Source organism: Microtus ochrogaster, unplaced genomic scaffold (genome assembly GCF_000317375.1).
Source record: "Microtus ochrogaster isolate Prairie Vole_2 unplaced genomic scaffold, MicOch1.0 UNK24, whole genome shotgun sequence".
Classification (NCBI taxonomy): Eukaryota; Metazoa; Chordata; class Mammalia; order Rodentia; family Cricetidae; genus Microtus; species Microtus ochrogaster.
The window spans coordinates 799,836-808,537 of record NW_004949122.1 but is presented as its reverse complement, the minus strand read 5'-3'; positions in this window follow the sequence as shown (position 1 = coordinate 808,537).

Sequence of the window (8,702 nt, the reverse complement as noted above, 5' to 3'; positions counted from 1 at the left end):
AATGGGTGCACTGTTGAGTCAGGTTGGCGCGGACCCGGGGAGGGATTGTGGTAGTTTCCCATAGCCCTGCATGTCAGGTGGTCGCTTTGTTGTGAGCTGAGCTGCGGTGGATTCCTGGGCTTTACAGACTTAATAGCCATAAAGAGAACTGGTTGACAGAGACAGAGAATAAAAAGAGAGTTCTGGAAGGCATTACCAGTCCTGAATGAAAGGTGTGCGTGTCACTGGATCTGTGTGTGTGTGTGTGTGTGTATGTGTGTGTGTGTGTGTAGTAAGTGATTATGAGTCACCGCTTATAAACTTGCTCACATTGTAGCACACAAGGGAAGTATTTTGGTAAGAGCCATAATTATTCTGGAAAATACTTACTCATCATTGCAAAGATAATGCCTTGAATACAAACATGCCAATGCTGTTTGTGGTCAAATTTTATACTGATCTGACAATAATTATTTTCTTCCTGACAACTTGCCTTTGCCCCTTCCCTTTAATTCCTGAGGGTAATCAACCCACTTCCCGCAAAGTCAAAGTCCTTTCCCCCTGAAGATAGCTTGGTTACACAAAATATGAAGTCCCATTTCTAAAGCAACAAGTGCTTTGCTAGTTGGATGGCATGTTGGCATTTACTTTCAACCATCTCCTTAGGAATGCAGGATGAATTCAAATTCAGAATTCCATCGACATTCTCATTTAATGTTCATTCTTTGATACTACAGGCACCGAAGCCTACTGACTTCCTTCAGCTTTTGCTAAGAGTCTTCATCTAGACACTTTAATGGGCATGTGTTTACTGTCTTCAGAAATGTAGTGGTCTATATGACTCAGCTTTCCCACCTCTGGGTGCATTCCTCAGAGTGGGCATCCCACAGAGCCGCCTGCATCCTCATGCATATCACAGCACTGCTCATACAGACTGAGGTATGGAGTCCGCCTAGGTGTTCACCAAACAGACAGAAGAAACTGGGGTGTCCATACACGGCAGACTTCCTCAAACACAGGGAAGAACGAAGTGGTGCCATTTGCAGGAAAACAGGTGCAGGGGTCAAGGAAAGAGAAATCAGCCATCTACATGAAGACAGATATCGTGTGTTTTCTCTCATGTGTGGAGTCTCACGTAAGAACAAAGGGCACAAAAGCAAATGAGGACTATTAAGATGTGGAAAGGAAAACAAGAGAGAAAAGGGGGATAAGCATAAGTAACTAAAAATACGGCAGCTACGATTAAAGTATATTAAGTGCGTATGTAAAATGCCATTAAGTACCTTTGTATTCATTTATGTATGCTAATAGAAAAAGAAGATATCACCACTCCTAATCCAAGGGGATGGTCACTCATTCTCTTGGGATGGCAGAATTGAGAGGAGGTGGCTGTCCTTCAGGCTAACAAACAGTTCACAGCTGGAGAGAGCTTGATTCCCGTGCTCTTCTCTGAAGCATCTCTCATTTTAGCAGAGCCATCACAGTTACCCAACGAAACCTCTTTTCCTTTCAATACTAACTTGTATTTAAACTCTCACAGTGCACAAACATGAAGGTTTCCAAAGGTGAAAAGGCGGGGCTGAGCACAACTCCATACTCAAGTGAAAACAAGGATCTAAAAGATGAAACCTACACCCACGGTAGCCGAGGAGAACTAAAGTCCAAGGAAGAGCTAACATCGCTGGTGCAAAGAAAATTTCTCAGAGAATTCTGAAAGCCTCACTGTTACGCTCAAGCTGAACATAAAGGTTAAATACAGTAAACTTGAAGAAAAGTTAAGCCACGTTTAGGCAATTCAGAGGGACACTCCTCTCAATAGAGCCCAATGGGGAATCCTGTTAAATACGAAGAAACAAACGTGAAGATAGCAAGGAGGAGGCACAAGGGTCTCGAATATTCTGTCATACAACATTGAGCGGTGCAGAACAGAGGACTCATGCTTTTAGCTCCTTACAGGATGAGTTTCATCACTGTGTGCCAATACTGTCCTCACATGGAAATAAGAGGACTGTGTTGATTTATAATTCCATGATTTTATTTGACTTTCTGTCTAGATACCGTTTTTCTCATTATGACTCCCTTGACAACTAGTATTTTTGCATTTACATAATATGGTACAGTTTTAATTGCCTAAAGAAAGAACTAGAAGTTTATCAATACTTTAGAAGCTCTATTAAAAAAATAATTAAAAAATGTGCGTAAGTGTGTGTGCATGTAAGTGTGCACAGATGCCACAGTGTGTGCAGGTGCCTCTGGACACCAGAAGAGGAAGCTGGATGCTCTGGAGATGGAGTTATGGAATGATCATGAGCCATTGGCCAGGATGCTGCAAACTGAACCCGGGTCCTCCGAGACAGCTGAAAATGCTCCTAACTGTGCAGCCATCCTTCAGCCCCTAAGTCCTGTTTTAACATATTTTCACATTTGAGGTACTGTTTGTTACTAGACGCAGGTCAGAATGTGATCCAGAAGCATTAAAAGGATATCATCCGAGAGAATTTCAACCCTGAATCATTTTTTTTTTTGTAATAAAGTTTCAACAAAGTTACAGTCCTTAGAGAACAGCGGGGCTGGTTGGCATCACTTAAATCAGCCCTGTCCACCAGAGAACTACCTTCAGCTTCTAGACTTTCTCACAGACTGTTTCATGGATCCAAGCCTTGATCCCATCACCGTTCCAGGAAAAAACAAATACCTACGTGAAGTCTAAGTGTGGCATCGGCAGGGTCCGAAGATAGTGCTTGCGTTAAGGAAACCGGGGTGCGGAAGAGACAATGAGCGTTTCCTACCGTTTGCAGAACAACTCAGTTTGTAGAAGAAAGCCCTGGAAGAGGAAGACAAAACAAGCCACCTTGACCCGGACTGAACTTCCTCCTGCAATTCTCCCTATGGGGAGGAAAGGCACCTGGCAAATTCTCAGTAGTGAAGGAAAGCGGGGCGCAGGCAGCCCTGACACTTGGTGGAAAGAGCAGGTGGGCACACCCATGCTGGGTGGCAGATGGGAAGATCAGACGTGCTGCGAGGCTTCCAGTGGCCTTGTTGTCCCCCCAAGCCTCTTCCTTTATTACATAACCTGTTAACAAGGCTTCAGTGAGGACCCAAACAGCGTTTGTGGATATCGACCACGAGGATGCTATACCATCACTTGGGGTAAAGTAAAATGATGGTTAGTCCATTTTCACTATGCCCGTGAAGCTGCCCATCAATCATTTCCACATCAAATCTGTTGTTATGACTTGCTTGAAAGTCTTCATTTAGTTGAGTGTCCAATTTCCAACATTTTCCCTGGTCTGATTCACATTGTTCAAAGAACAAGGGAGGGTCTAGGGTAGAAAAAAACCCAACCAACCAACCAACCAACCAACCAACCAACCAACCAACCAACCAAACAACCAAACAAACAAACAAGAAACAAGTGCTAGGTTATGCATGACTGCAACCAAGACAGGAGTTTACAGGACTTATTGCTTTAGAAATACTCTTCATGGATAGGATTAATTAAATCAGTGTTAAAAATGCAAGCTGTCCAGCCTGGTCTACAAGAGCTAGTTCCAGGACAGGCTCCAAAACCACATAGAAACCCTGCCTCGAAAAACAAACAAACAAAAAAAAAATGCAAGCTGTCACATTCACACTCAACTAATGTTACACCATTATACTGAGTGCTGTATACTCTGTCCCAGACTCCATTTCTGGTCTCTGATCCAGTTCAAATGCCCCTTTTGTCCTGTCCCTAGGCTGGCCCACCAGAAGAAAACAGTTCCCTGTATCCACTGCCCTCTGTCCACCCTCCTAGGCTGCTGTCTTAGGCTCCACTGAGCCCTCTCAATTACTGGCTTTTTGCTCTTTGCTCCTGACTACAGTTTTTTGTTTGTTTGTTTTTAAATGATTTTAAATGATTTATTTAACTTCATTTTATGTGCTTGGTGTGGAGGTGTCAGATCTCCTGGAACTGGATTTCCAGACAGTTGTGAGCTCCCACATGGGTGCTGGGAATTGAACCCTGGTCCTCTGGAAGAGCAGTTACTGCTAAGCCACCTCTTCAGCCCTACAGTTTTTATATAAGCCAATTTTATGTTCATCATTTTCTTAAGCTTTTTGGCTGGATTGGAAACCTCTGTCATATATTCTCTTCAAAACTGTGCTTCCCTCCCATAACGCCCTCTCAGAGGTACCCAGGCTGTTCTTCACAGTGAGGTCATGGCACAGGGCTCGCCACACACACATTCTGAGTGTGGTTGTTGAATGACTGACTGACCGCTTTGACTGACCTTGGCTCTTCTCATTCTCTGAGCCACAGATAGCATTTGCTCCGCTCTCATCCTGGATATCCAGGTTGCCCCACAGATTTGCTTCCTATGTATTTCTGGTCCTGGCATCATAGCTGAACGGAAGCTCCAGGCATTCCTCATCTGAGAGCGGAATTCAGACTGCAACTTCCTAACTAGAAGGCCATCACTGGACAGAACTCCCTTAGGAAAGTGTAACTCTGCCTCATCAGTGTTTCTGACATTTATTCTTGACTCTCTTTCTCTAGTTAACCTGCCCACATTTCTGTCCTTTTCCCAGTTTCTGAATTTCAGCTTGCCTTCCAGGTAACCATTCTGATCTGGTCTTATTTCTGGTCTCTGATTGTTGATTTTTGGCGCCCTCTTGTGGATGTTGGCTTGAGTTTGCCCTTTTGGTTAGTTGATTTCTAAGGGAGGAGATATTCAGATAATTAAAATATTTGGTGCTACATGCCATGATAGAAATACGGTTATTGAGAAAACAGAAGTCTATCTAGGAGAGCCAAGTTGACTGTAAAAAACTGTGCATTGGCAGGGAAAGTGGGGCTTTTCCATATAGACGAGGGGGCAGGCATAGCGCACATCTGCACTCAGATGACTAGGGGAGGGGAAAAGAGTGGGTCCCCAAGGTTAGGCCAGGTTTATGGCAGCTGAGGTGCTAGTCCTCATACTAGGGAAGAACAAAAGGGGGGCAGATGGGTAGTTCTTTCCATTTTTCATAATATTTCTTCACAAGTGATCGAAACCACAGCTATAAATAGTTGTGCTTAAATATTTTATTAACATACTTGGATATTTAGAAATATTGTTTACAATCAGATAACCAATAAAGACATTATTTTGGCAGACACTGTTAGTTTTCTGATGGTGGGTTATCTTTCTATCTTTTTTCTAAAGTCAAAGATACATTTTATTTATTTTTTTTTGCTTTGGTATATTCTTAGCTTCAGATAATAAACTTATATGTTCTTATATAAGTATTTAAAGCTTGGTCTTATGGATTTTTCAAGTATATACAAAAGTAGAGAAATGGATTTAGCAAGTACCTACCCATCACTAATCTTATTCCATCTGAACTTCTTTCACCCCTCCAAGCCTCCAATATATTATTGTATTGGTGAATGTTTTAGCATGTATCTCCAGAAGATACCCTCAGTTTTACTTTAAAAAGTACACAATTTCATTATTATTATCATCTGACAAAAATCATAATAAATTCTGAATACTTTAAAATATCCAGGTGCCATAGTTAGCTTCATCTGCCAATTTAACACACCTGGGAAGAGGGACCATCAGTTGAAAAATTGCCTTCACTGGATCGGCCTGTGAGCATGCTATGGATCATTTTAAAAGACAATATACTTGAAATAAGGCTTAAACCGGTTCCCCTCGCTGCTCTTTTGTCGATGTTGAAGTATATGTCAATACTATTAAGGATTATCCCCTGGAACTCGAATCCTATTAGGGAGAAGCTTGTGCTGCAGTTTTTTACTGTGTCAGTAGGTTGTGGGTGTTGCTGTTGCTCAGTTTGGGTCACCCATTGCCTAAGCAGTACTTAATAGACATCAGGGCTGCTCTGTCAGTGTTTGCTGTGAAATTGGATGAATGGTAGAGTGGTTTAGGGAGGCATTTCAAGTCTAGGGAGCAGCCGTAAGTGTGAAGGCCTGCAGACACATGAGGTCAGTGTGTTTGGGCAAGTGTGAAGGCCTGCAGATGCAGGAGGTCAGTGAGTTTGGACAAATATTGGATGGTTTGAGATCAGATTGGATCATCTTCAACAGCACAGGCTGGCCTCTCACTTGCTATATGGCGGAGGCTGGCCTTGAATTCCTGACTATTCTATCTTCACCACCCAAGAGCTAGGATTACAGGTGTGTCGGACCAAGTCAGGCAGTAAACTTTCTTTAGGTCCTCATGTTGTGGTGATCCCCAACCATAACATTATTTTGTTGCTACTTCATAACTGTAACTTTGCACTGTTATGAACTGTAATGTTATGAACCTGTAGGGGTTGGGAGCCATGGGTTGAGAACAGATGTTTCACGTGGTTGGAGCACAGAATTGGGTGGTAGGAGAAGAGGTGAGAGAACTCAGGCAGAGTCAGACCCACAGTACTCAGCAGACTGCTGAGAAACTTCTGCATGGCTTTCCAGAGGGCCAGGGTTCATGTAGTCAGAATCGCATTTGGGAAGATGTAGTGATAGTTCATTTTTATTTTAATAAATAAAATTTACCTGAAGGTCAGAAAAGCAAAAGAGCCAGCCACTGACTCTTACTTCTACCTCAGTCTGAAGTGGTGATCCTGCCTCCAGGAATCTCAGAATGAGACCGTGTCTGAGAGCTGTCTCCTCCCGTCTTATATTCCTTTCTAAGGCTGGGACTAAAGGCGTGCACCATTACTGCCCAGTTTCTATGGCAAACTAGTGTGGCTACTGGGACTAAAGATGTGTGTCACCATTGCCCAGTCTGTAAGACTGACCACGATGGCTGTTTTACTCTCTGACCTTCAGGCAAGCTTTATTTATTAAAATACAAATGAAATATCACTACATTAAGATTGTGATTTCCAGTAGTGACTGAGAGACCAAAAGACCCCATGTAGACAGTGTCGCCAGGGAAACACTACCAATCACACAATGAAAACAAATTCAAGGGAACTCAAATGTTTGTTGTGGTGTCCCAGGAAAACTCCAGAGGGAACCTGCGCAAGTGTTTCTTCCCTGGTCCTGCTCCCAGGCTTCATTGCATGTGATTTGAACCTTTCACCTTTAATCCTCTGCTCATCTATTTTGTTTTGCTATCCCCAGCCAGTTGTCCTCTCTTAGGAATTCAGATAAGCCTCAGTCTTCTCCGGTTTCCTCGCAGACCATCAGGCCGATGGCAGTCTCAGCTGGACGAGAGCTAGGGGAGGCAGTTAGAGTTCGCTCTCCTACTGTCTCTAGCTACCGTCTCTAGCTCCCCGAGGTAATGCAGACTGTAGCACCTGTCAGGGTGATGGAGCGCCTCTGCTACCTCTTTCTCCAACAGCACGCCCATCCGGGCGATCACACTTACCAATTTCTTGTCTACCTGAACGCGGCTCTTCCATGCCTGCCTTGATAATGTGTGTGTTTCGTTCTTCTGTTCCTGTCCCTGTCTCAGAATTGTACTGAGTGCTCCTCACATAGTGAGGGCCCAGTCCTGGCCTTTCCTTTTTAAAAATGAAGGTGGAATTTAGCAAGGGAAGCTTCTGGGCAGGCGAGGAGGGAGACAAGACAAGGAAGCACGACGCTGGAAGTTGGGATAGGTGCCAAGAAGTTGATTGGCTCTGGAATCCAGAATTCAAAGCCTGACAAAAGTTCTGTTTAGGATTAAGCTCAATTTCTGGGAGTTGGGTTGTTTTGGACGACATTTAGGTTAGCTATTGGTGATGCAATGATTATATAATTGTGCATTTTATTCGTGTAGTGACTTTGAAAACTTGATACTTCTATCAGAATTTTATGTAAACGCCATGGCTTTCCTAAAAGAAATTTTTATAGACCAATCATAAAGTTTTCTTTTTTTGCTAAACACCTACTGCTGCACTGGATTGTTTTTATTAGATTTCCTTTTAAAAATTGTTCTAGAATTACACTTTTTTTGAGAAAACTTTTAGGCAAACTCATGTTAATATATTAATTCTTTCATTATTTTTGAGAAATGTATACATGGGTAGTGAAATTGACCACACCTACTTTCAATCCCCCCAATTTCTGCTCCAACACAATTTCATGTCTTTTATTTTTTTTATAAGCCAATAATTCCAGTTAGCACTGCTCATACGCACATGGGTATAGGGCCAGCCACTGGAGTATGGGAATCAAACCAGTCTTTGTGAAAGTAATAATGGACAGGCCTCTGATAAGGCTGTAGGGGGCTTTCTTTACCTTTACATTAAGTTAAAACTTGAGGACTTCCGTGGGTATGAAGCTGAACTTTCCGCAGCTCTGTTGAAGTGGAAATGGGTTTTCTTCAGATGAATGTTCAAGGAACAGATGGAGAAAATACTAACGCTACAGCTTTTAAAAACCGGAGAACACAAGGGCCCACAGAACCAACCAATGTGGGCTCATAGGGCTTCACAGAGACTGAACCGACAACCCGGGAGCCTGCATGGGACTGGCCTAGGCATATATGTTACAGTTTTGTACCTTGGTCCTCTTGTGGGACTCTGAACAGGGGTAGCAGAGGCTGTCTCTGACTCTGTTGCCTGGTTTGGGGACCCTTTCCTCCTGCCATGTTGTCTTATCCAAACTTCCTAGGAGAGGAGCTGCCTAGTCTCCCTGCACATTGATGTATCCGTGGAGGCCTGCTCTCTTCTGAAGAGAAACAGAGGAGGAGGAGGAGAAGTAAGAAGAGGAGAAGGAAAAGAAGGAAGAAGAGGAAGAGGAGGAGGAGGAGGAGGAGGAGGAG